The sequence below is a fragment of the Haliotis asinina genome, chromosome 14 (assembly GCF_037392515.1).
Source record: "Haliotis asinina isolate JCU_RB_2024 chromosome 14, JCU_Hal_asi_v2, whole genome shotgun sequence".
Lineage (NCBI taxonomy): Eukaryota > Metazoa > Mollusca > Gastropoda > Lepetellida > Haliotidae > Haliotis > Haliotis asinina.
Window position 1 is genome coordinate 5,050,057 of NC_090293.1, and position 27,861 is coordinate 5,077,917.

The 27,861-nt window shown below is 39.2% G+C and overlaps 1 pseudogene; it reads right to left on the reverse strand.

Annotated features, from left to right (window-relative positions):
- The window catches only part of LOC137262025 (inactive cell surface hyaluronidase CEMIP2-like), a 42,769-nt pseudogene that overhangs the window by 7,947 nt on the left and 6,961 nt on the right, over positions 1-27,861 (reverse strand).

Sequence of the window (27,861 nt, forward strand, 5' to 3'; positions counted from 1 at the left end):
AATGTAAAACCGGAGGGGGGATTTTCTACCAAAACGGAGGAGAAGTGTTTTCTCTAACATATATACCGTAAGTGGTGGAAAATTACAATGTAGATTTACTGAAGCTACATAACAATAACTGAAGCGTGCGTGAAATAAATTTAACGACAGTTACTATAAGAAGATAATTTAACCCTACTACTTTCGTCGGCCCAGAGGCCGAGCTTTGGACGTCTGTCTACGAATTAGAGATTTGCGGTTCCAATCTCCCTTGGGAAAGCATTTGTATATTGTATTTAACTGTGAGTAAAATCTTGACAGATTTGATTTCAATTGATTTCAAACACTTATGTATCATTTGAATGTTGATGATCATATAAAGTTAGGAAACATTAGGTGGGAGGGGAGATGAAAATTGTTTGAGAGATGCGTTTAAGTAGTGAATGCCCTCCAAATTAAAATACAAAGTAAGTCACCCCACCCCTACCCAAGATCATCAAATATCCCTCCCTCTGCCCTCTTCCCCCAAATACATTATGAACGATACTCTACTTGCTTGCAATATTAATTATGACACAATCTATCAACAGCTTTAAACAAAAGCCTAACTGTTAAATCATCAGATTTCTTAAGTGATTCCGCTATCTTGCCTAAATATCGTTTCTTACACGAATACTGAATAGGTTCAGTTATTTTGATGATACCTATTCCTGTCTGATATACAGAGTTCCTGTCCGTGTCGCCACAGGTTGTGTCGTTTTTCCCCGAGCAGGGCTTGCTGCACTCGTCGGGCGTCTCGCCATATGCTCCATAAGTGTGTCCACAGTAACAACGGTTACCGTTCTGAAGTCCAGCATAGGCGTATTTCTTCCTATAGCATCTATATAACAGTATTACGTGTTGTTGTTGTTTACCAGTTGCATGTACTTGTATAAATATACATATTGGCCCCGATTTCTCGAAACAAATTTAAATCTGAGTTTGGCCTTAATTCTGAGTTTTTACTTAAATTTGAGAAAACGCATTTCACAGAGTGAACTGAAATCGACATAAAACTCAAATTATAGGAGACAATTTGAGTTATCTGGGCTTATATATTTTAAAAATGCAGTTGGGTTAAAAACTCAGCGGTTTCAAATTGTGAAACTCAGGTTGAGATTTGAGTAAAAGCTTAAGTTTGTTTCGAGAAGTCGGGGCCTGATTGAAGTGTTTAATCACAATACCCCCCAAACCATATGTCGATAGTGCATATTGTATAATAATAGAGGAACGTGCAATTATTATTAAATTACTTAAAGTTTTTTAAACTTCTTAGGCCAATTGCAGGCATGCGTTCATAGAAATCATTCATTTTTGCTAAATGTTAAATTTGATATTGCTCGATCCAAAGTGCAGTGGCTCTGCACGTTGATATATCTAGATGCTTAGAAACAGAGGTAAACACGTGTACTATACTTCCCACCCAAAGTTTAGACTCACCAGGGTATTTATATATAGACAACTTACGTCAGGAAGCTGTTCCAATGTAGATTTTGCAAAATATTCCATACTGTTTAAAGTTACTGTTTAGGCATGAACTGAAGTATTGTAAAATAACTTCGTAACGTCAAAAAATATTGTCGTGGGTTTAATAAATTATAAAAATCTGTCAAAGTTGGCGAATTCTTAACAAAACGCTACACCCAAGCGCAACTGCTTACATGCATCATATCTGCACATGCTTTTCAGCAATCTGATGCATTATCTTGTTGAATTCATCAGCACAGGGTTTGAAGTTGGTTCCCCCATGTTAGTTTCAAAAAAACAATCTTGGATGTAAACATATATAAACAGAGAGAGAGAGAGATACAGACACACAGAGAGACAGAGTGAGTGAGAGAGAGAGACAGACAGAGAGAGACAGAGTGAGAGAGACAGACAGAGAGAGAGAGAGTAAGTGTTTTAATTCAGTCTAAACTTTGAATGGTTGTGTACTGCATGCGGTTGCAATGTTGCAACGGATTCTATTGCGTGTTTATGTACCTTTCGGAACAATGTTCTATCGTCATAGACGTCCAGAGATCTATCCTTTCAAATGGCAGATCGTGATGATCAGAGACATCTTTGTAACAACCCTTGAGGACTGGCTCTGTGAAGCATTAAGTTCAAGTTCAAGTACAATGTATAATAATATCCTTTCTTGCACACAATATAAGTCATCTCAGAGTGAAATGTATTTTTTCTGTGATATGTACCGTAATATAGCATTCTCTGTAGTGGTTCATATTTTGAATAAATTGTTTACGGATATTGATGAGCGTTGCTTTAAGCGACGTAAAACTCACTCACTCACTCACTCACTCGTGAATTTCCAGGATTGATAACTGATGTCTAACTGATCCGTCCCCGTGCCATTATGACAATGACATTGGTAGGACGTCGTGTGACGTTGTCAGTAGCCATAACAAGTTTCTGACCCTCCTTACATCCTACTGAGCTCATGTTACAACAATCAACGTTCGCGTAAGCGAGTAAGTTTAGTTTTACACCGCTAGTAGCAATATTCATGGAGGGCAACAGAAATAGGTTCTAGAAAAGGGCATTAGGCTACCCCACCGCCCCCATTCGCCCATAAACATGCCAGAGACCTTGAGAAGGAAGTGCAACATACTTGGATATTCAGGGGCAGCTGGACACGAGGGTGTGGAGGGCCCTGTTGGGTAGTTGGTCGGCGCGATTGGAGCTCCTAAACCCTGCAAAATATGTAACTTGGGATGACAGTTGTCATTTGAAAAGTTCAAACGTACTAAAATATATAATCTTAACGGAGTTGGATTAATCCCTTGGATGCCATAGGGAAATATATGTCCTTCCTCTTCACCCCTCGCTTTGAAGTCCAATAAAATTCTAAATATACCAGGCACATAAATATACTTCACAGTTTTTAATTCTGTGCAAAAATTCCCTGGGTTTTGATACCATCCACTAATACCTCAGACCAAGCTTAAGTGCGTAAAACTACCTTTCAAAATAGGCTTCATCGTAAATGTCGTACTGCATTTGGAAATTAAACAACGGATGCCTTTCTAAACTAAAAATCAAAGCAAAACATGCGTCCGTGAATGGCTTTTCGTCGTAAACGATAATTTTTTCAGTTAAGGGGAAACACGGCAACGCGTAAGCTGGGTTCTGTCTTTACATGTAGCAAGTTGCCGCAGCGCACATTGACTCGGGAACCAGACCGGAAGCGAGAAGTTGGACCGTCGCTTATATCATTATAGAAGGAGAGTTATCGCCCCTCGCAACAAAAAGATCGCCCATTAAAATACTGGGGCTCTATTTTCTGAGCTCCCTTAGCGCTAAGATAGTCGTAAGTTTATTTTAATGTATAGCACTCAAGGCTATCTTAGCCCCAAGAGAGCTTCGAAAATATACGCCCTGGAAGGCCACTGGAGATCACGAAGTTAATCTAGCATGCCTTTGTAAAAGAGGGATTTAACAAAGTGACATGGCAAGTGATGGCTCCGGACTGCACAGTATGTCTGTGAATCTTACTGCAATAAAGAATTCATCTCACAATCATTTTCCCATTTATCATGAAAACATACTTTGAAAGATTAATTTTACTTTACTGTCTCCAGCCCCAAGTTACATGAAATGTGTGATGTGAATCAATGTAAGCCAAAAGTCACTGTGTTCTGTAATCTGATTGGTTGAAAAACATCATCAAATGGTATTTTGATTCCCGGAAACTACAAGACTGTTCGCTGCATATTGACACGTAGAAACATCGCAGACAATTCTTTTGTTGTGCCATTAACAGTGATGACGTCATTCAAATCATATTGTGACGTAAAGTTAGAATGACGTCATAAATGAACAACTCCAGATGCTGCCATGGGAACCAACTGAAACGGACAGCTGACGACACTTCATTGTTGTACTCGTATGGGATGTAAGAGTCATTTTCAAAATATGCCAACATTTAGTTCTCACGAAATGACAAAATGAAATGATTGAAAAGTTATGTTTTCAATCTTTAGATAGCATCATGTGCTATTGCTCTTTCTAAACATAAGAAAATTAGGTCTTAATTGCAATTATTTTTTTTTTAAAATATGTTGTTTTCTGAAATCACCAAATTTACCTTTCTTTCCCGTAACAACACTTTAGATGATGTAACATGTTATAAAAATGATATTTCTTACAATATTGTGTGACAGACATAAAGATAAGCTTAGATTGTATGTAGATCCACATAAATGTTTGAATTTGCATGGATTTCTTTGCTTAAATAGATTTGTATGTATACTTTTATACTATGACACATAGAACTAAGTTTCCATTTTGTTTTGGGTTTTTTTTGGCAAAAGCTCACTCAAGAAAATATTTTATTACATTAATGGTATTGAAAACATTCATACTTCTTGATGCAGTATCTTTAAAGCAATATGATTATTTAAAACCTTTAAATAATACAAAAAATATTTTTGTTACGGGAAACATACGCTTGTTACAGGAAAATGCTTAACAATCTGTTTTTCACATTAAATAAACATCAATATATTGAACCCCCCAAAATGTGAGTTTACACTGGTTTACACCTAAGAATATATTAAGACATATGCATATTTAATACAAATTTCCCCTGTGAACTGCTGTTTTTCTTTACCGTAACATACACGTTCTTTACAGTAATAGAATTAATTCTTTACTGTAACGGTTGCATTCATTGTAGATAAATCAGTATGTATATCTAGCAAATGCTGTTAATTGCATACGCATACGGTAGAGAATAATATTCATGTAATGATCACTCCTACTGAGGGTAAGATATTAGTAAAACCGTGAACATGATAATAACAGCAACAGATATATTCTTTTCCGTAACAATTACCATTCTCTACTGGAACAGTCTGAGGGGGGAAAATATCACTTATCATCTGTTTTTCACAATGTATACACATGATATATTGAACCAAAAGTGTGACGGGTTCACACCTAATAATATATCAAGATACAAGTTTATAGCATACATAGTTCCTGTTTAAACATCTGATTTTCCTTTCCTGTTACAAATTTTAGCGTTACAGGAAAGAATGTAATAGGAAAGAAGTACATCAACACAAATTACATTATGAGGAAATTAATGTCCCTCGCAAAAATTGGATTTTGAAAGTTTCAGATGTTTCATAGTTCAAATGCAATCACGGAAACAAAATTTTGCAATATTGTACATGTCAGTGCAACAGCATTGCTACAGGAAAGATACTTAATAAATATATGCTCCTAATATTTTACGCACTTGCACGTGAATACATTTCAAATTTCAAATATTCAATAACACCCGGAAATTGGCCAACACATGATGTTTATCTCCTAATTGTACGCTTGTCTGAATCTTACCTCGGGGGTTCTAATTTTACAAGTAGCTGGCTTTGGTATGGGCGCTGATTTCTGAAACAAATATAAGTTTTTACTGAATCGTTCCTTATTTGGTTATATTTCTAAAGCGTCCAGTGAGTTAGGGTCTATTTTGATATTATTTACGTTTCACCCGATACCGTTGAGGACACAAAGCAACATGTTGTTTGTCTTATTAAATCAAGGCTAGAGTGTGTGAATGAATTTAGTCTTACGCCGCTGAAAATTAGCACTATTTCAGCTATAACACGGTGGACGACGCCAGAATGAGCTTCACACACCCTACCCACGTGGGGAATGAAACTCGGAAACAGAAAACGGCTCTCATTGGTCTATTTCCACATTGCGATTATCACCTGAAAAATGACAATTGTGTGTTATCGCTTATGTAGAAATGAGAGCCGTTTTCTGTTTCCGAGTCATTCAGTGATTGGAACCTACTGATGTTTACCGAGGGCCGGAAGTTTGTTCAAAGAAAAGGGTAGTGCTAATGCGAGGCTCAGTTTTCAAGTATGAAACGCAGTCAAATTGAATGTAGTGATCAGAAAGATAAAAGAAAGCTCAACAAGCTCTAGACATATTTTTATGAAAAACGTAAGGTTCGATTGAACCATCCGTTAAAATAGTCAGACTGTCCAGTTTTCGATCGATCAGGTTTACGGCAGCAGCATTGACGCCCCATGTATATTTTATGTAATGGGTGTAGCGGTACAATCCATATTTTTTCACTGATTTCGTTCAAATTTGAAAGATATGTCAATCATAACATATACAAACAATATAGGATTGCAAAAATCTACATTTCTGTTTTCTTTAAATTATTGTTCAAACAGATATTCGAACCCCAGTACTTACATCCTCCTCCGTGGTGTATGGTCAATTCACGTAGGCATCCTTGTAACAGTTAACGGTGTCGTCGCTCCCACCAATGCGTGTGATCTTGATGTATGGGCACTTCCTACCTGGGCAGATCTCATGGTCAATACGGTCAGCCGTCCCGACTATCTTCACGAACAGCAGACTAGTTAAACAGTTCAGAAAATAAACACTGTTTAACCGAAAGCTCCAACACAGTTTGTAATGTAACTGGACACGAATGTTGGACAAAACATATAAGTGTAAAACTCGTGACCATGAGAGCTGTGTTGATTGGTTCACTCACTAATATCTCCACGACCCTGACACTCAAGTGCCTGAACAAGAAGTAATGATAAAAATTATGCATTCTTGACAAAAAAAAGTTGTAGACTAAACATGTTAGATTTACATTTGATTTATCCGCCCATGTTACCTGTTAACGGTTCTGTAACTTGATCTGGGTTTCAGTTTTCTTCTCAGTTATCAGAAGAGGCTGAAACTACTTCCCCTTGTTTTTGTTTCATATCAGCTATAAAATCATTTGGGAAATTGCTCCAAATGAGACAATTCCAATTGTTTGCATCTGAATAGTCACCCCAAGGTCCTACCCTCTTGCCTTGTCCCAGAAGTAAGCTGTTCCAGAAGAATCCATGTCAAGCTTTTCAATGGATGGCATTTGGGTGGCAGGTGAATCTTCGTTGATCACAGGAAATGTACTTTGGAAGGTAAACCTTTCCACATCTTTGGGGTAACACAAACCGATACGGAAGAAATCGCCCCTAGAAAAAAAGTCAAAATGTTACGATTAAGGTGAATATTTGCTTTGAGAAAACAGGACATTTTGTTTATATTGATTAGACAATTGAGTGGTGAAATGAAGTGATGTCTATGTATATATCTCTGTCATGTCATGTATCTAATGTAACATATATATCAGGTACATCATGTCTATTGAAACGGTTAATAAATTTTAACTGATTGGCAAAACATGGTCTTTCCTGAGTGAAGTGGAACCTCTGCTTTCCATTATCCGATTCAGGCCTTTATCCTTTATGTAGGAACCTCATTCAAGCAATGATAATTCCCTGTTACTAATACAAATATAAAGTATACAGAAACAAGAGATCCCATCCACCACGGGACTGTGTGGTAGCCTAGTATTTAAGGCGTTCGCTCGTCACGCCATAGCCCCGTGTCCGAATCCTCATAAGGGTTCATTGTGTGAAGCCCATTTGTGTTGTCTCCAGCCATGATAGTGCTGGAATATTGCTAAGAGGTGCATAAAACCCATCTCACTCACTCACTCAATCCCGTCGACCCGTTCTTCTTTAAAAGGGAACATAAAACTATATACTTGTTATCAACCAACAAAAATAGAATTTAAAGTAGTTGCTATGCTTTATGTTCACTCATTTTAGGCATGTGTGTGTTTTTCTGAAGTAAAATTATACTTGAAACCTACTTCTTTAGATTCTCGCCAATGACCTCGAGTTCCGTTGGAGCTGTCCCGTTGAAGTAAGCTGTGTAGGACAAGCCTTTTATGACTAGGTAGTTGATTTTCCTCAGACCTGAAACATTGTGATCGCAATACAAAGCCGGAGAAAGCATTTATGGTTCTATATATTAAACAATTGCAGTGAGGCAATCCTGGCTTGAAATCACCAGATAATATACTACGCCCTAAGAATTCTTAACTTTCATCGTAGCCAGTGTGTTAAGCCAATGGGTTGCTAGAAGTTCTCAGGGTTTGGAACGTTTCGAGAATAGCTAGCCTGGTGTCATCGCTTATTGGTGAAATCCATACAACTTTCACAGCTATTTGTCCCCTTATACGAAATGGTTTATGTTTCTAGGGGTGGTTTCGACAGTTCGTTACATTACTTTAGATTTGACTCAGATACATTGTACATGAAACCTCTATTGCTAATCTTTGCATCTTGTCCTGTCCAATACAAAATATTAAATATTTTAGACTTGTCAGTGTGATATTTTGTTGGTCCTGGTGGGATTTCCTACACCCTTTGTCACGGCAAATTATTAATGGTAACACATGTAATGGAGTATAATCTGCAATAGTTCTCTTGCAGCCGGTTCCAAACTGACTTAATGTTCTCAGGGTTTGGAACATTTCGAGAATAGCTAGCCTGGTGTCATCGCTTATTGGTGAAATTCATACAACTTTCACAGCTGATTGTCCCCTTATACGAAATGGTTTATGTTTCTAGGACGTTATTGTGCACCGGCTTTCTGTTTATGTAATTCTAAATGTATACATGTTACCGAGGATCTGAAATGCATCTGCTGGCCGGTCGTCTCTCCTCATCAACACTGCGTAGTTCTTCGGACGTGTTGTCATGACCCCTCCTTTCCCGTCCAGTATAACCTGGGAGAGAATGCAGCGTAATACTATTCAAGCCATACGTGTAACAGTTATAAGTAGATATGGCGATGAATACATGAGTTACGAGAGTGTATTTTCTGTAAATTGTATTATTGATTAAGTGATAATTATTTCTGGGTCACAATGTTTAGAGTTTTGAGTGTTTATTATATGTCACATTTCGTGCCATAAATGTTCCGTGCTATTACTAGTTTGGCAGCAGGCTTAAAGGTAGCGCTTTAGTGATGTGTTTACTTCCTCGAGTCGCGAAAGTTCTACGCTAATGGCGATGGTGGCACATGTGCTCGAATATTCAAGAATCGGTTACTGTATATATAAAGGCTGGTTGTGTTGACACACACGAGGACATTCACGGATAACAGGAGTACATCAAACTGCCTGCATTTGTCAACTCTCGACCTACATGACTGCTGCTTGATCGCTCGCCATGTTACATTCATTATAACTGTTTCTCACTCTCAAACCAAGACTTTGGTGTGTTGATATTATATCTGTGACACATTACTTTAGATTTGACTCAGATACATTGTACATGAAACCTCTATTGCTAATCTTTGCATCTTGTCCTGTCCAATACAAAATATTAAATATTTTAGACTTGTCAGTGTGATATTTTGTTGGTCCTGGTGGGATTTCCTACACCCTTTGTCACGGCAAATTATTAATGGTAACACATGTAATGGAGTATAATCTGCAATAGTTCTGCTGCAGCCGGTTCCAAACTGACTTAATGTAATATCAACATACTTATTTTAATCAACAACACACTGATAAATAATCACATCGGTTGAGCATTCTCTGAGTAAAATGTCCTGAGATCAAACTTTAATGATAGAATGCACCGTTCTAAGCCTGTGCTAAGGCTTGCATCATTAGCGACCTCTTCAAATCAAGATTGTGAATAAAGTAAACATCGTTCCAGGCACAAACCTTGCATGAAATTGGCTCATAAACCACGTATTCTTCATTGTAACTAAGATTTCAAGGTATTCCTGTGGAAGATATGCCACACTTTAATAAAATTGGCAAATATGTAAAAAAGAATTGGGAGACTATGTATAAACATATTTCAAACACATGGCCGTTTGTCCACCGCTTATGGAAAAGGGAGTGATGAGACTGATCCTTGTCAGTAAGTTGGTATGAAAGTCTCGGGGTTATGATTGGTGCCTAATTAGATTTTTTTTATATATTGTTAGGGAGTGAGTCTAGTTTTACTTCACTTTTAGCACATTCCAGCAATATCATGGCAGGAAACACATTGCGCTCATGTGGACATTCGCTCATGTCGAACCCGGGCCTTCGCCGTGACGAGGGAACGCTTTAACCACAAGGCACCCAAACACCCTCGCATATTGTTATGTTTAAGTACATGGTGACCGTGCATCGAAAAATGTTCGTAACTAATATTTGTGGACAGAACATCTCGCGGCAACCCGGGACAAGAGAATCATCATGCACTATACCAGTTATACCATAGAGAATACGAGAACCATGACCTTATCGACAATGTTAAAGTTACACCATAGAGGACACGAGAACCATGACCTTATCGACAATGTTAAAGTTATACCATAGAGAATACGAGAACCATGACCTAATCGACAATGTTAAAGTTATACGATAGAGAATACGAGAACCATGACCTTATCGACAATGTTAAAGTCATACCATAGAGAATACGAGAACCATGACCTTATCGACAATGTTAAAGTTATACCATAGAGGACACGAGAACCATGACCTTATCGACAATGTTAAAGTCATACCATAGAGGACACGAGAACCATGACCTTAACGACAATGTTAAAGTCATACCATAGAGGACACGAGAACCATGACCTCATCGACAATGTTAAAGTCACACCATAGAGGTCACGAGAACCATGACCTTATCAACCATGACCTTATCGACAATGTTAAAGTTATACCATAGAGAATACGAGAACCATGACCTTATCGACAATGTTAAAGTTATACCATAGAGAATACGAGAACCATGCCCTTATCAACAATGTTAAAGTCATACCATAGAGGACACGAGAACCATGACCTTATCGACAATGTTAAAGTTATACCATAAAGAATACGAGAACCATGGCCTTATCGACAATGTTAAAGTTATACCATAGAGGTCACGAGAACCATGACCTTATCGACAATGTTAAAGTTATACCATAGAGGACACGAGAACCATGGCCTTATCGACAATGTTAAAGTTATACCATAGAGGACACGAGAACCATGACCTTATCGACAATGTTAAAGTTATACCATAGAGGACACGAGAACCATGACCTCATCGACAATGTTAAAGTTATACCATAGAGGTCACGAGAACCATGACCTTATCGACAATGTTAAAGTTATACCATAGAGAATACGAGAACCATGCCCTTATCGACAATGTTAAAGTTATACCATAGAGGACACGAGAACCATGGCCGTATCGACAATGTTAAAGTTATACCATAGAGGACACGAGAACCATGCCCTTATCGACAATGTTAAAGTTATACCATAGAGAATACGAGAACCATGACCTTATCGACAATGTTAAAGTTATGCCATAGAGGTCACGAGATCCAGGACCTTATCGACAATGTTAAAGTTATACCATTGAGAATACGAGAACCATGACCTTATCGACAATGTTAAAGTTATACCAAAGAGGTCACGAGAACCATGCCCTTATCGACAATGTTAAAGTTATACCATAGAGAATACGAGAACCATGCCCTTATCGACAATGTTAAAGTTATACCATAGAGGTCACGAGAACCATGACCTTATCGACAATGTTAAAGTTATACCATAGAGAATACGAGAACCATGACCTTATCGACAATGTTAAAGTTATACCATAGAGGTCACGAGAACCATGACCTTATCGACAATGTTAAAGTTATACCATAGAGGTCACGAGAACCATGCCCTTATCGACAATGTTAAAGTTATACCATAGAGAATACGAGAACCATGCCCTTATCGACAATGTTAAAGTTATACCATAGAGGATACGAGAACCATGACCTTATCGACAATGTTAAAGTTATACCAGAGAGGTCACGAGAACCATGCCCTTATCGACAATGTTAAAGTTTTACCATAGAGAATACGAGAACCATGCCCTTATCGACAATGTTAAAGTTATACCATAGAGGTCACGAGAACCATGCCCTTATCGACAATGTTAAAGTTGTATCATAGAGAATACGAGAACCATGGCCTTATCGACAATGTTGAAGTTGTACCATAGAGGTCACGAGAACCATGCCCTTATCGACAATGTTAAAGTTATACCATAGAGGTCACGAGAACCATGACCTTATCGACAATGTTAAAGTTATACCAGAGAGGTCACGAGAACCATGCCCTTATCGACAATGTTAAAGTTATACCATAAAGAATACGAGAACCATGGCCTTATCGACAATGTTAAAGTTATACCATAGAGGTCACGAGAACCATGGCCTTATCGACAATGTTAAAGTTATACCATAGAGGTCACGAGAACCATGCCCTTATCGACAATGTTAAAGTTATACCATAGAGGTCACGAGAACCATGACCTTATCGACAATGTTAAAGTTATACCATAGAGAATACGAGAACCATGGCCTTATCGACAATGTTAAAGTTATACCATAGAGGTCACGAGAACCATGGCCTTATCGACAATGTTAAAGTTATACCATAGAGAATACGAGAACCATGACCTTATCGACAATGTTAAAGTTATACCATAGAGGTCACGAGAACCATGGCCTTATCGACAATGTTAAAGTTATACCATAGAGAATACGAGAACCATGACCTTATCGACAATGTTAAAGTTATACCATAGAGGTCACGAGAACCATGCCCTTATCGACAATGTTAAAGGTCACATGCAACGTAAAACACAACTTTGCAGATTCTGGTACCTTTCGGTATGCAATTACCGAAATAAATCATAAAAAATGCCAATTCAAACTATAAAGTTGAAAAAAACCCGATGAAAAAAAAGCCCGCGAAATCGGAGTTCAAACGTTTCACTAAATTCCCCCCAGCGCTATGGGGAAAACTGGTTTCAACAGCTGTGCTGCGCTGCGTCCATAACGCATGCGCAGTGAATAGATTCGCGGAGCTTAAAACAGTATGCATACTGAGCAGGAGTCTAATCTTGGTTGTGTACACAAACAAGTAAATAATCTGCTCGTTACATAAAAAAAACATGTTGATTGTGGTGAGCAGTCTCTGTCACAGAGAAAGCTCAGTGTCTGGTTTATTCACACCTATATGTCTGTCTATCTGTCTGCAATACACAGCTTCAATCATTGACCACGTGCGATTTGAACTTAACACCTATCAGACTATACGATATAAAGAAAATAAGTTGATTTATGACTCGTGCACCCAAGTCCCGTTTCTGCCACATTATGTAATTAGGCACGTGTGATACACATGACATGTTTTTATGTCTGTGGGTTGCAAACAAACTACATCCATTTTTTTTCGGATGACTGGATCTGACGGAAACTGGTGCAAACTCTTGTCAGTTTCAACTCCTGCTTTGTACTTGGACGAATGCCAGATTCCAGCCGCGCAGTAGTTTACTATCTCTACTGACGTGATTTTTTTATTGGATCGAGCGCAAATTCAGAGAATATGTATTTTCCAAACCCAACATCTCTATATACATTCTTCATGGATAACAACTTCTTTTAGTGTATATGATTTTGTTTGACAACAGTATATGAATCCATACTGAAACGACGGATCAAGTACACTAAAAGAAGTTGTTATCCATTAAGAATTTTACTTTCTGGTGACTGGCTATACTTCTAAAATGCCCATCAAACAGATCATCTTTCTGTACACACAATGAAACCTAGCATATCAGCAAATGAAACAGCCAATCGGAAGCCGTCGTTTCACTTGAGTGCATATCCACCCGCTATGACTGGGTTCGGTCTCCCGAGGGCTTCGTTTCGGGGGAAGTAAGCCCAAGTACAAAATATTGCACTTTTGAATCGCGATTGTACGCTTATAATTGTGTTTATTTGTTTCTTTAAAAGCAACAGTGTATATTATATGTCATGAATAAGTGATAAATGTGTTTTAATTATGTTTGATTTTTTGGTTGCATGTGACCTTTAAACTTATACCATAGAGGACATGAGAACCATGCCCTTATCGACAATGTTAAAGTCATACCATATTGGACACGAGAACCATGCCCTTCTCGGTACTAATGCAGTCATACCAAACCGAAAGTGAGAATCATGCCCTTCTGGTCAATATTCTAGTCATGCTATGAAGAAAATAGCTTCACTCACAGCACCCATATGGCTATTGACTATTTTATTACTAAAACAACACGTGGTATATACCGACTGATTTACAAATACATCTGATAATCTAATGCTATCTTAAAACCCTTTGATGAAATTAATCTAGGGATCCGACTTAAATGTTTTCAGTGTATTTATTTAAACTGTAATTATATAGCACATGGGATAATTTTAGTGTACCTTTATATGTTAGTTTGTGCCAATAGGATAACGTTCACTGAGAACTCACGTACCCTGGCATATCCATATGGGCAGACTGCCATGTTCCATGTCTCCTCGTACCGACATCTGCCAGTGGTGAAGAACCGTTCATTCTTCACCACCTGTGTCCCAGCTGTTCCGGTCACGCTGCCATCGTAGTCATGGAAATTGGCTTGTTTATTGCCATCATGATTGGCGAACCCAGGTACAGACAGGTTGCCATTGTAAACCCAGTTTCCTCCAACCTCGAAACAACTCAAATATATAAATATATATACACTTCTACACTTCTAATTTGATCATTTTGATCGTAATCAATACAGTGTTGGTCATACTCTTAAACACTCTTAATTAAAAAGTAAACATACACGTGTTTACTGGAAGAGTAAAAGTAGTAAAAGAGTAAAATAATTAGAAGAAGAATTATGCGCGAATCTTTCCACTGAGATGTTAAAAGTTGCAGTTATTATCTAAGACGCATCTGCCATGGTCAACATTCTTATCTTTCCGTAAAACACATTGATACCAATATATGAAAAGCAGACTAAAGATACGCAGGACATGCTTTACTGTCACTTGTTTGTGACTTTCAGCTTTTAAAACATGAACGTGATATATATGCAGACAGACATAGCTATGAAGAAACTCAATGGTTTTATCAACAGCGGATCTCCATGAATCTGTAGAGTGCTTGCATCTCAGTACACAGTGGATGGGTTAGAATTTGTACACCATGTCTCTAAGATATTGCGCTTTATAATAAACTGTTGAGGTTTATCCGGGATATCTCCGTAATTCACCATGCAGTGAGCAGAAACACGTAGTGTCACACACTGAGAGAGAGAGAGAGAGAGACAGAGAGACAGAGAGAGACAGAGAGACAGAGAGAGGGACACAGGGAGAGAGAGACACACACACACAGAGACACATACAGACACACACAGAGATAGACACAGACACACACACAGGCAGACAGACAGACACTCACACACACATATACACACACTTTCTCTAAATCATCATAACCCCATACTGATAGTGCATAAACTATGACGATCCTTATAGGCACCTTGTCACAAAACCCATATCTGATGCCGGACACCCCACTAGTAGGAGACGGATGGTAAGTAGCACTCCGTCTCAGGCTGACTGCCCCCGCAGCTCTGAACAGCGAGTCCGTGTACTTGAATGTGTAATTGTTAAAGAAGCAGTTGGTAGCAATGCCGGGGCCTTGGTAGAAAACCAGTCCCTGTAGAACCTCGTCCCTGTAGAGAAAGGACCATACAAGAAGCAAACGGAGATATTAAAGTGCATAAAGATGGACGTCGAGAATAGACCGACCACTTTTGGGACACCCGTCGTATAAGCTCGATTTCAGGGAGGGAAATATATGGGTACTTCGAGCGAAGAGGGCTTAGATTGAATCGTGCAAACCACCAACATTTGTCGACATACATGGGGCCCTTAGGTCCAGCTTCAAGCTTCTTGCCACACAGTATCTCGGGGTACATGGGACCTGTGTGTTTTTGAAGAATTCGAAGTTCAGTTTCTATAAAACACGCCATGGACACAGACTGACATCATTTACTTGCCCATTACCCGCGCATGAAACTTCATTTTGAAACATCCTTCAGTTACAATCGTATTCTGAATTATGACTTTGTTTGGTGTTCTCAGGATACTCGAGGCAACCTGACAATTCTATAAGGCAAGCCAACATTACTAAAGGCATCTTACAATACCGAAGGCAACTTAACAATACTAAAGGCAAGCTGACAATACTAAAAACATCCTGACAATGTCAGAGGCATTTTGAGCACCCTTATCGATCCCGACAATACTAAAAGGTAACCTGACAAAAATTAAGGCGACCCGACAATATTAAAGGCTACCTGGCGATACTAAAGGCATCCTGACAATACGAAAGGCATCCTGGCAATACTTAAGACATCCTTACAATATCACTGGCATTCTGACGATACTTCAGCCATCTTGACAATACTGAAAGCATCCTGACAATATCAGAGGCAACCTAACAATACAAAATGAATATTGACGATACCAAACGACATACTGGCAATACTTGAGGCATCCTGACAAAACTAAAGGCGAAGTGACAACACTAAAGGCTTACTGACAATACTTAAAGGGAACCTGACAAATACACACATGAGCATTAATTAAGCACCACCGATTTTCAAGATTGTGTTTAACACAAGACACTGGTCATTCATGATATGGAAACCAAACGCATAGTTCTAATTTCGTTAACTGAACCATCTAAAGTGTCAATCCCTGAACTACCAACACTGCAGCTACTTTCGGCTGTAATTAATTGACGGTCATATGGGAACACTAAAACGTTGTCAATAATCATGTCCAAAACTATGGTCACACAGACAATGTCTGTGGTTCAACGGACAAAAAGTTCTCAAAAAAATTCACTGTTCAATCCTAAGCCAACAGTAAATGGGGACATCAGTATTATCCTCACCTCGCACGGATAAATGCTGCAACCAACCTCCTCATGCTGGAAATCAAACGCCGAATGCGTATCATTGGAATCCTCTGCCATTCCTCAGGAAGAGCCTCGGCTAATTCCTGTGGATTTTGAACAGATGGATCCATTACTTGAACCTGACGCCTCAGATGGTCCCATAAATCCTCAACTGGGTTGAGGTAAGGGCTCCCAGGCCGAGATAATTTGTCAGCTGCGTTGTTCTGCAAGTATGCGAAAACAGCTCTGGAACGAGGACGGGTGTAGCATTATCGTCCATAAATACTGGCCGACTGGCGAGGGTGTGGTTATCAAAATGCGGGACAACAGCAGCTTCCAGCACTTCCTGTTGGTATCTCTGACCATTGAGTGTCCCTTGAATGGTGATAAGATTCAGCTTACAGTCATATGAGATACACCCCCACACCATTACAGATCCACAGCCAAAGGGTTCAGCTGCATGGATCATCCGCTGTTGAGATGCCTCATTACTCCTCCAAACTCGCCAACGGCCATCACTAACGTGAAGAAGAAAACGGCTTTCATCGGACCAATGGATCCTGCGCCATGTCCTCAGAGTGTGGTTTTGACGTTGATTACACCACGCCAAACGTTGACCCTTTTGTCTGTCAGTGAGTAAGGGACGTCTGGACGACGTGCACGGAGTCCAGCGTACCCGAGCCTCCTTCGGATGGTGCTTGTTGAGAGACACCCACTCTCCATTGTTCTCTCAGATCTTTGGCACTGGTCATGGGCCTGCGTCTCACTAGGCGAACTAGGGCACGGTCATTACGGGGAGTGGTCTTTCTCGGCCTTCCTGATCGTGGACGATCCTTGACCTAACTAGTGGCCGCATGTTGCCTATGAAGACGACTAATGACAGCGTGATTGACATTCAATCTGGACATAATGCCGCGACAGGACAAACCAGCTTCATGCATACCAATAATCTGCCATTTGGTATTTTCAGAAAGCCTATGCCTCGTGATGTCCAAAATAAGTTCAATTTCAGCACTGTTCACTTATTGATGCGTCGATAAGAAAGCAATGAGAATACTTCATTTCGCCTTTTTATACCCATCAGCCACCTGTACCATGACAAAACTTTAGCATGAAAAGCATGCACGTGTCAGCACCTGAATTTCATGCTAACCGCATGTATATTTAGATATAACTGGTTGACTTCTCTGTTTTGATCCCTTTTTGTTACAATCGACAATTATTTTTGGTGGTGCCTAATTAATGCTCATGTGTATATTAAAGGCATCTTTACAATACGGAAGTACATCCTTAAAATACTAAACGGCAATCTGACAATACCAAAAGCATCCTGACAATACCGGGGGCAACTAAACAATACTAAAGGCAGCCGGACAATAAATGGAAACACATCCTGACAATACTTAAGGTATCCTGACAATACGTAAGACATTCTTACAAAATCAGTGGCATTCTGGCAATACCTAACCAATCCTGACAATACTAAAAGGTAACCTGTCAAATAAAAAGGCAACCCTAGACGCAACTTGACAATACAAAAGGCAACCCTAGAGGCAACTTGACAATACAAAAGGCAAAATAACTAAAGTCATGCAGACAATACTGAAAGACAACCCGACAATACGAGAGGCAACCTAACGATGCAAGAATGCGTCCTGACAGTACTTGAGTCATCCTGAGAATACTAAAATGCAAACTGACTTTACTAGAAAACACATTTTGACAATAACACTGATTCCTTTCAGTTATCAGGGGTGTAAAATGTGTCAACGAGCCAAGTCTGGATGTTAATCAGCTGGAGCACGTGTGTGCATCTGCTGGTAACTGTATTTGCTGCCATTTCGGGGACAATCGGGAGTGCTCTTTCTGTCAAAGTTCAATTTCCTTTCAAAACGTTGTTTATCAGGGTGACAATGTATAGTACATGTTCCTTTCCATATGAGTCACCTTTCAGTGTCTAAAATCGACGCCCGATGCAAATCCTTATTTTTACTTTTGACTAGACGGTATGTTGTTGTATTTCTTCAAGGGGAAGCTAGCACTGTGGTAGAATATATTCGTCCTTTTGAGAACACCTGGTACCATCATTAGTCGGTAGTAATTCACCGTAATGGATGCTTGTAATATATTTCTTTTAATATGGATGTCTTCCGATTATTAAAGGATATAACTGGGTGATTGTTACATACTATTCTTGTGATTATTCAACGATCGTCGACCGTTTTTATCAAACACGTTTGCAATGCGTTACAAACTCGTGTATATATTTAAAATTATGAGATATAACTCACGGCATTCCAGTCCGGGAACGATTGAATGGCTTCTGTCGGAGACCAACGTTGTCCGTTTCGCCAACGAAGATTGAATTCTTAACTTCAGTGTATGTATGTTCAACTCCTCTGGACATGGAAAGTCCACGATTCGAGTCTGCTATCCTGAAAAATCAATTTGATGTCCGCCACAATGTTCATGCGCCAGAGTTAAGGGCGGTGGGGTAGCCAAATTGTTAAAGAGCACATATACTCCAGTGGGTGCAAATGCATTGACATCGTTATAAATGAAACCCCGTCATTAAAACTGCTCAATTCGATCTTTAATTACCTCAAATCGACCTTTTTGACAACAGTGCACAATTCTCAACCGCAAACGAAACCAATCAGAGCGGCGCGTCTCCGTGACGTAATAGTAGGTATAGATATGAGGGTCCTTGCAGAATTCATCTACATTTCAGGAGGTAAACTATTTTCTTTACAGGTTTGTAAAAACCTGAAATCGCGACAGCTATTGTGAAAACTGAAAGCTCTATGTTCTCACAATCTACTATCATTTAATTTTGTCTCGGGCTTTGCCTATTTTCCGAGTTACAACCCTTGTTTTCATAGACGATTTTGTCAAAATCACTTGGTGTCGCTAGGTTGTAATCCATCTTAGTTGGTATAAACCTATTTGTCATCATGCTCAGTTAATGAATTTATAACAGGTATAATTAGTGGTAACATCCCTTAGATTATCCGACAAAGGTCCCCATTTGGCATTTCTTGTTTCTGGATCGATCAAAAGATTAACCGATAACATGCCGATTGATTAATTACTTTTATGCGGATTTCAATGGGGATTTGTCAAAAGGTAGTGTTTATGTATGTACATTTACTAATCTATACTGAATACACTCTGTCGTGTCTATGTCTATATAAAACAACGCCCTTCTTTGAAAGGATAACCGCCAATACATTGATTGATGCTCATTACTGGCTAACTAAATTACCTTATTAAAACAATGACGCACATTATACAATTAGTTGCCAGGTGTGCTATCTTGGGTGACCAATGAGACTATACAGCAATGTGAAAAACCTGAAGCGATACAATTCGTATATTAGACCTGGGAAATCTGCAGATGAATTATATATCACTCGTTTTTGTGGATATTGATGGAAACATTCTTCGAACAAGGTAAGAACCTGGCATTGCTCCTATAACTTTAATTTGTTTTAATTTTAATATTTGCATTTTGTTTTTATTAAGTTGTCGTAGCTTTCAACAGAATCATTTTTTTCGTTGTGAAGTTGTAATGATACAGACGACATACACTAGGGCGTGCGTGCGAATTATGATTCATATAAGCAAACTATAAAATGCCTAGATGTTACATTCCTGTTACACATTCGCAGATCGCTGTGTCATGCAAACTCCTTTTGGTCATGATTCAAACACACATTTAACTACTAGTAGAAAGTAGTTTTGATTTTCTAACTCGATGTAAACAAACCATAATCTCATTAATTCAAATTGAGTTTAGTCCGTGACTTCACGATTTTCAAAACTCGCGGCGCCCTTTCTGAAGATAAATGCTATTTAAGTTTGTTTTCACCGACTTACAAAATCAAAATTACTTTTCACTGTAGTAAAATATGTTTTTCAATATCACTCTTGGAATCGAGGCGAGGGTCGATTTAATATTACTTGCAATAATATTGGCACTTCGACCACAATTTCGCGTCCGAGGAAGAAAGCGTTAGATTCATGCAAAATCTCAATTTTCTATCCTGGAAGCGTGGTAGGGGGCGAATCATCCGAGAGAGTATATATCACAGGCTTCCACAACACTCGCTTCGCACACAACCAGCAAAAACTTGTGGAAATCTGTGCATAGTGACACCATCACCCGACCCCAAGGAGCAATTGACCGCAACACAACAATTCGGCTTGTCTGTGGTGACGTCAAGAAATCATCAAAATGACGAGCTTCCTATACATTTTCTGTAAAACTAACTGAAAATCGTTCCTTCTAGGACGTCACTGCAGGGCTCTGGCGACAAAGCTACGTAACATGTCGGTGGTTTCGTTTGCGGACGAGAGAGAAGCAGACGGCTTTTTAGCAACTTTTACGCGCTTGGTGTTAATTAACTACAATTTTTAAAAAAAAAAAAAAAAGAATGGTGTTCCGTTTATGACTAACCAGAAATTGTTCATATGCAGTGGTAAAAAGAGTACCAAAAATTGAGCTTAGTCGTTCTTTAAGGCGCTCGTTTTGGTCGATCCTTTAGCTTTCCCGTTGCTCCATCGCCCGTGATTCCGTTTGATCTCACTGGACATCATGGCGTTAAATAGGGCCTAAATACCTGGCTCAAAATCGTCACGCTCTACTCCCGCACAGGACATAATAAATACACAATAATGTTTTCAATGGGGATAAATTATTGTACATGTGCTGGAAGTGTTGATCATAGCAAGTCATTAGTGTTTCAATGCTGAAGTGGACTTACGTGAAGCGATCACCAGATTTCCGCCTTTAGTCCATACATTGTGTATCCTGTTTTTATAAGCCCGGAACCTGGTGGAAACATAAATGACATGCATGTTCACCTTTCCCCTGTCCTCAGTTACAGTTTGATTATGAGACGGATAGTAGTGACGGATAGCAGTAACAAACAGAAATGACGGATATTAGTGACGGATAGTGTGTGTGTGTGTGCGTGCGTGCGTGCGTTAGTCCATGGCGGCGTAGGGTAATTTGGTTGTTAGAATTTATATAAAAGAGTGTACATATAAGAAGATGGTATTTATTCTAGATCTTTGTATACAGTATTCACGAAAGGTACGTTTTGTTGAAGTTTGTAATTAACATTTTATTCTTTCTAATTTAAAAAAAGTGAGGCACATTTTCACTCTTGGATTCGTACTGTGAGCGGAATAAGTAACATTGTAAGTAATTACGTTTCACAAAAAAATTGTATTTGGTGACAAGATTGCTTAAAAAATTATGACAATGCTTCATAAGTTGATCGTTACTAACACAGCTTTCAAAAGTGATGGGCAATACAATGTCTGTCCTGGTTTGTTTTGGAATATTAAATACCTGTCGTACGGGTGTGACATGGCCAATAGCAACATACCTGTTCATGTACGAAGTGACTAATTTCCCATCAGCTCGTGGAGGGTCCCTTGGCTCGTGGGTGGTCTCGTGTTGCTTCACTCCGTTCGGGGGAACATACACTTTACCGATATATTCCCCTTCGGACAGTCGATTATCAACACGCAGTCCTCGCTATAAGACGGGAGAAAAAAGCCCATGGTTTAACGATACAGACATCATCAACAAGCAGTCCTCGCTATAAGACGGGCGAGAAAAGCCGATGGTTTAACGATACAGATATCATCAAAACGTAGTCCTCGTTATACGACGGGTGGGAAAAGCCCATGTTTTAACGATAAAGATATCACCAAGACGTAGTCCTCGCTATAAGACGGGTGGGAAAAGCCCATGGTTTAACAACACAGATAAAGACGGAAGAGACTGTCCTATACCATCAAATACATGATTCATCATTAAGATGAACTAATCGGTTACAAAGCGCGGCTTATATTTTCACTGTCCCAGTTATGGATGCAACCAAATTGACAACAAAGCTTCACATTTGGTGTTAGTGGCTTTTCGAAACTAGGCAGGATGTGTGGATTTCAACTTCATTACATACCCTAGTGACCTTTCCACGTGGCCTTGATAATTCAAGAATACTTCCAGTCATGATGTCGTTCCGCGGCATTTTAGAAGTTGTTATCGATGACCAAGAGCTTTATAGATAAATCTTTTACACACAACATTTCGGGATTATTCCAAATCCCTTGGGTTCACCTGAAGAAGGGATCTGGATTGACCCCGAAACGTTGTGTGTTAAAGATTAATGGAGATTTATCCATAAAAGATCTGGGTCACTTCCAGTCATATTTCAATGAACTGCTCCGAGGTTTTATGCAGCTTTACAACATACCCCGTGACAAGAATGGGCCACATTGTTTTCAAACTCCAGGATCTTGGAATAGTAGGCATGTTTGTAGCCAACCAGCTTCCTCTCCTCCTGTCTCTCCCGTGAGGGACCAATGGGCAGATAGGAGTTGATGTACCAGAAGCCAGTATTCTGGAATACATTGAGGGATCAGACCGGCTTACCAATAATCTTCGAAGGATTATTATCCCAAATGAATATATTCCAACTTGCCTGACAGATAATCCTTAATCCCAGGTTGCCAGCATTAATCTTTAAATTACAGTTTTGTTTATAAACTATGAGAAAATGTGGGTTTTCTTATCTCAAGTTCAAACATTAGACATGTCTGTTGAATCGTATGTGACGACTTAACATTGAATGACGCCATCTTGAATAATGTGAAACACTATGCTGATATGACGACACATCTTCAAGAACAGCTACAGAACATCAGCCGGTGAGAATACGATGAAGACTATGAACATTGAGAAGGCGAGTACTGTATTGCCGGTATACGACACAGCGTGTTTGCAAAACGTATTGCAATATATTTTTCTGAGAACCGGTACATGTGTTCCCTATAGTATTTGACAAACGGCATACACAACATGTTATGAATTGTATTGAAATCAAACAATCAATGATACAACCCATTTTTTAAGGTGAATGTTATCTGAAACCTGTCGAAGATATTATCTGCATCTACAATCAGACCCATTTACTGTTCAACACTTAAACCCACAATATATCGCAACAACTATCGGAGTACAAATATATCTCACCATATGACAATAAAGGCTATTTGCCAATACACAGCCCTGTTAGTGAGCTTTACGGAACAAATATACCACTACCCATGTCCATATGAGTAGCATGGACAAATGTTCTCCCCATCCTCCATATGGCACTTACATCGGATCCTGCTGCAGCGTTGTTCCTGACGTAGTTGTTGGGATGAGTCACCCAAAAGGTAGACAGGGCACTGGAAATTAACAAAACGTATACAACAATCATATAGTACTATATGGTTCTAAATTGTACAACGATAAGACACTAGACTTCACAATTGTAAGGCTGTAGACTTTACAAGAATGAGGCACTAGACCTTACACCGATGAGGCACGAGGTGTACTAAACTTCACAATGATAAGGTAATAGAGTTAAAAATGGCAAGGCAGTAGATTCCGCAATCTAGAACCAAGGTATTCTAACCTATAGACATCTACATCAGTGCAGTTTTCAGTCTCTAAACCGCCGCATTATGTGCACAAGCCAGTCTGCAAATAGCCTAGCCTGGACCGGACAATCCAGTGATTGAAACCATAAGCATCGATTTACGCAACTGAGATTCGATGACAAGCAATCAACAGGTGACCATATGGTTGTTTCCTCATATCTGGAATCCCCACTGGGTTTTAAAGAGAAAACACGTGTACATGACCAGTGACAACCTTTAGGGATAAACACTATCCCTAAAAGTTGACACTGGTCATGGTACATCAGACATACTGCTTCCCAGCACTAACATCCCTAAGTGAGCGGTATTGGCCTGGCAGGTTATCAGTGGTGAACATGAGTCTTATTTATGCAACTATATGCCTTTCAGTTTGCTGTGTCAGGACAGGACACAGGACTCACTATCTACGCACACACACAGCAATTATGGCGATAGGCTCGGAGAGTGTGAGTTCGAATCCCGGATGAGAGAAAATACGTATATGTTATATTTGACCAATTATGTTAAAACACTGTGTATGAATTCTACACATCCGTCGCAAAAGTAAAACTAAATTAATGCGGTATTTTCAAAGGAAATATTTTGCCTTTGAATGTATTCAGAGATAACGAAGATCCATATAGATTTCTTCAAAGTATCTTTCTTTATAGCACCAGTTAGGCATGTCATATGTCTTGTGTAATGAACATCCATGAAACTACATACCAAAGCTTTTCTGATTACGTCACTTACTCGCAATATTCCTTCATCGTAGCATTGCACCACTCTTGACGCATGTCTGCGAGTGTATGTGTCCCGTGCTGGGTTCCGATACCGAGGTTACCGTCGAAGATGTTCCACTGTTCGGCGCTGTCCTCAAGGAAGTAGCTGTCACCATGTGTCAGGTAACACACGTTGTCGCTAACCTGTCAAATCATCACTGCTTTATTCAACGATCAAGGTTACGCATGACCAACTGAATCTTCCAAAAAGTTTGATTGAATGACATGTTAAGGTTTTTAAAAACAAACTGACATATCAGTGAAAAAGTGTTTTGACTTACACCATATATTCCCGATGGGTATCTTTAGTCAGTGGTTCTGGCAGTCTGAATGGTATTTAATTTCAGGTGTGTTATGTTTATGGCAAGAGTGTATGACTTGTATTTTCATGTGGGCACATCATACTCAACAGTATTGAGTAGGTAATTTTCATTTGACATGCATCTTTCTTGCAGCATTAATGAAAAAAGGGCGATTGGTCCAGCACAAGTATCTTTGATCCTAAAGTTCTGACTTCTTCGATGGGCATTTTAAAGGAGATGAAGAAAGGTGATACTTTTATGGATATACAACTTCCTTTTTTGTGAAAGGCGACGTTTCGTCATAGATTCTAATGTCGTCAAGCAAGTGATGACCCCGCTTCACAACGACAAATGAATCTATGTCGAAACGTCGCATTTCAAAGAATAAAGAAGTTGCACATGTATATCCATAACATTATCATCATTCCTAAAGTTCGGTTTGTCCTGAGACGCAAAATAAAGAAAGTTCAGTCCCAGAGCTCTCATTGTTGAGAGCATTGATGAGATGGAGCACTCCGTCAGCAAGAGAACGCAACAATGGACCAGTGTTTGTAAACTACCCACCTCTACATGATCAGATCCATGCACCGTTATACAGCGCGTCAGGGTATGATGGATGGAGTTACTGCGGAACCAGTTGCCCTTCACGTCGTCACACATATGGAAGTGAAGCGCGTAGGCTCCTGAATAAGTAAAACGAGAGTTATCCCATTTATATGATCTACAGGTCAAGGTCAACACGACGTGAAACTGTTAGTGCTGCAGAGTTGTATGACAGTAGGCTGCCCAAGCTCTCTGTAATCAAAAATGTCATTCCAATATTATGCTGATACTTACACTGTACCCATATAAAATGTGTGAGGTCTATGTCACCATGCTGGTTAACCAATCCATTTGTTCAACTCTATTTTGGGGGGTGGGGGGAGCACTTTAGTGCTGTTTAGGGTATAATGGACGGTTTCGTCAAGCGTATGTTACCTCTGTGTCTTCCCTTGCTAACAAATGGGATAAAACCAACCAGCAAGTTGTAGCTAAGTCTTGTCTTGTTCTTAATCAGGTAGGCAATGTTTCGGAACTTACCAACGAATTTCTGTTGCCCCATATGATAAAGTTCAACTCCTTCGATATGTGCAGCAGCGAACCCTTTAACGATCTAAATGAAGACAGTTGCAATGTCAGAAAAAGCAGGAATAAACAGCGACACGCGATTGTTATTTACAGAGATCCGTATTTTAGAGACGGTGACTTGCTGTGAGCTTTTAGTTTGTGTATGCAAACTGCTTATGAATACAGAAAATATATTACACTGAAACAACTATCTCGATATAAAACGAAAATGCTGTTGTCATTTTCTTTTCTAATATTTCAGTGATAAGAGATGCAAACAGTTATGCTAATTTCATCAAAGGGCAGAATTGCTTTTTGGAGCATTGTCATCTGCGTCTCCTGAAGTGAAACGCCTTTCGTTAGCGCAATATATGGAAAATACATTTTGAAGTATAAATTCACACTTCACCTTTACTTGTCCACCATGCATATCTCTCTTGAATATTTTGCAAAGGAACTTGTCCTGCTTATCGTTCTCGTAGCATTCATCTTCCAACAGGCCCTCAATCAAGATGTTGCGCGTCAGGAGCCCAACTTCCGCTCTCTCATCCACTCCGTGAGTTATCTCCCCATAGTGAACATACTTGAAGGAATCTGCAGCGAGACAGAAATATGTCTTAGATATTGCTTTTAGAAAAATAAAATCAGCTGTCAATATGCCATCAACCTATCCCATATAAGGATGTACATTAAACCATTTTCGATGTTTCTGATGTGTGCTAATAACACACTGTTGAGTTCCTGCAAATGAACATGAAACCTTATGAACGCTAATGCCATACTCTGGCGTTTCTGCCATGGAGATATACTATACTGGTTGATATATAGGGTCATACCATTGCTTGTTACAAACAATAGCAGTGCAAAACATACGTAAAAGGAACAATGCACTCACGATCCAGGCGGACTTCATTGACCTGACAGTCGTCACATTCAACTAGTGTAAACTCTTCTGCCTGACGCCAGTCATAATCGGTCGATGCCACCACAATCTTGTCATCTACAAATAAGCGGGTCTTTAATGTAGCAAGCATTAATACTATAGTTCAATACTTCCCATCAAGCCGTCAACGACATGTGGGTATGATAAACACGATAGGTTAATAGCTGATTCACCCTTGAGGTACATATGTGAAGTGTAACATAAATACTATATGTAGATTCTAATACTACAGTAAACTACAATTGTACTGTAATAATATAATCCGACACGTGTTATTATTCAAATAAAGAACTTAACATCCATATATTTTCGCCTCTATGTGTATCACTTCTAAATGCCATACAAAGACTCAGTTTTACGTCAGTCTAAATTGGAAATTACTGTTTTTGGTACTCATTTTCGTTCTGGAGGCTTGTCAATGATTTATGAGTTGTATCAATAACTGCTGATACTGACTGATTCGCTGCTATTATGGAGCGCGCCCAGTCATAATCATACCTGTGATTAATATAATTTCACCAAGCAGATAAACGTCGGAGATTTTGATCACTTTGAGCATATGGAAAT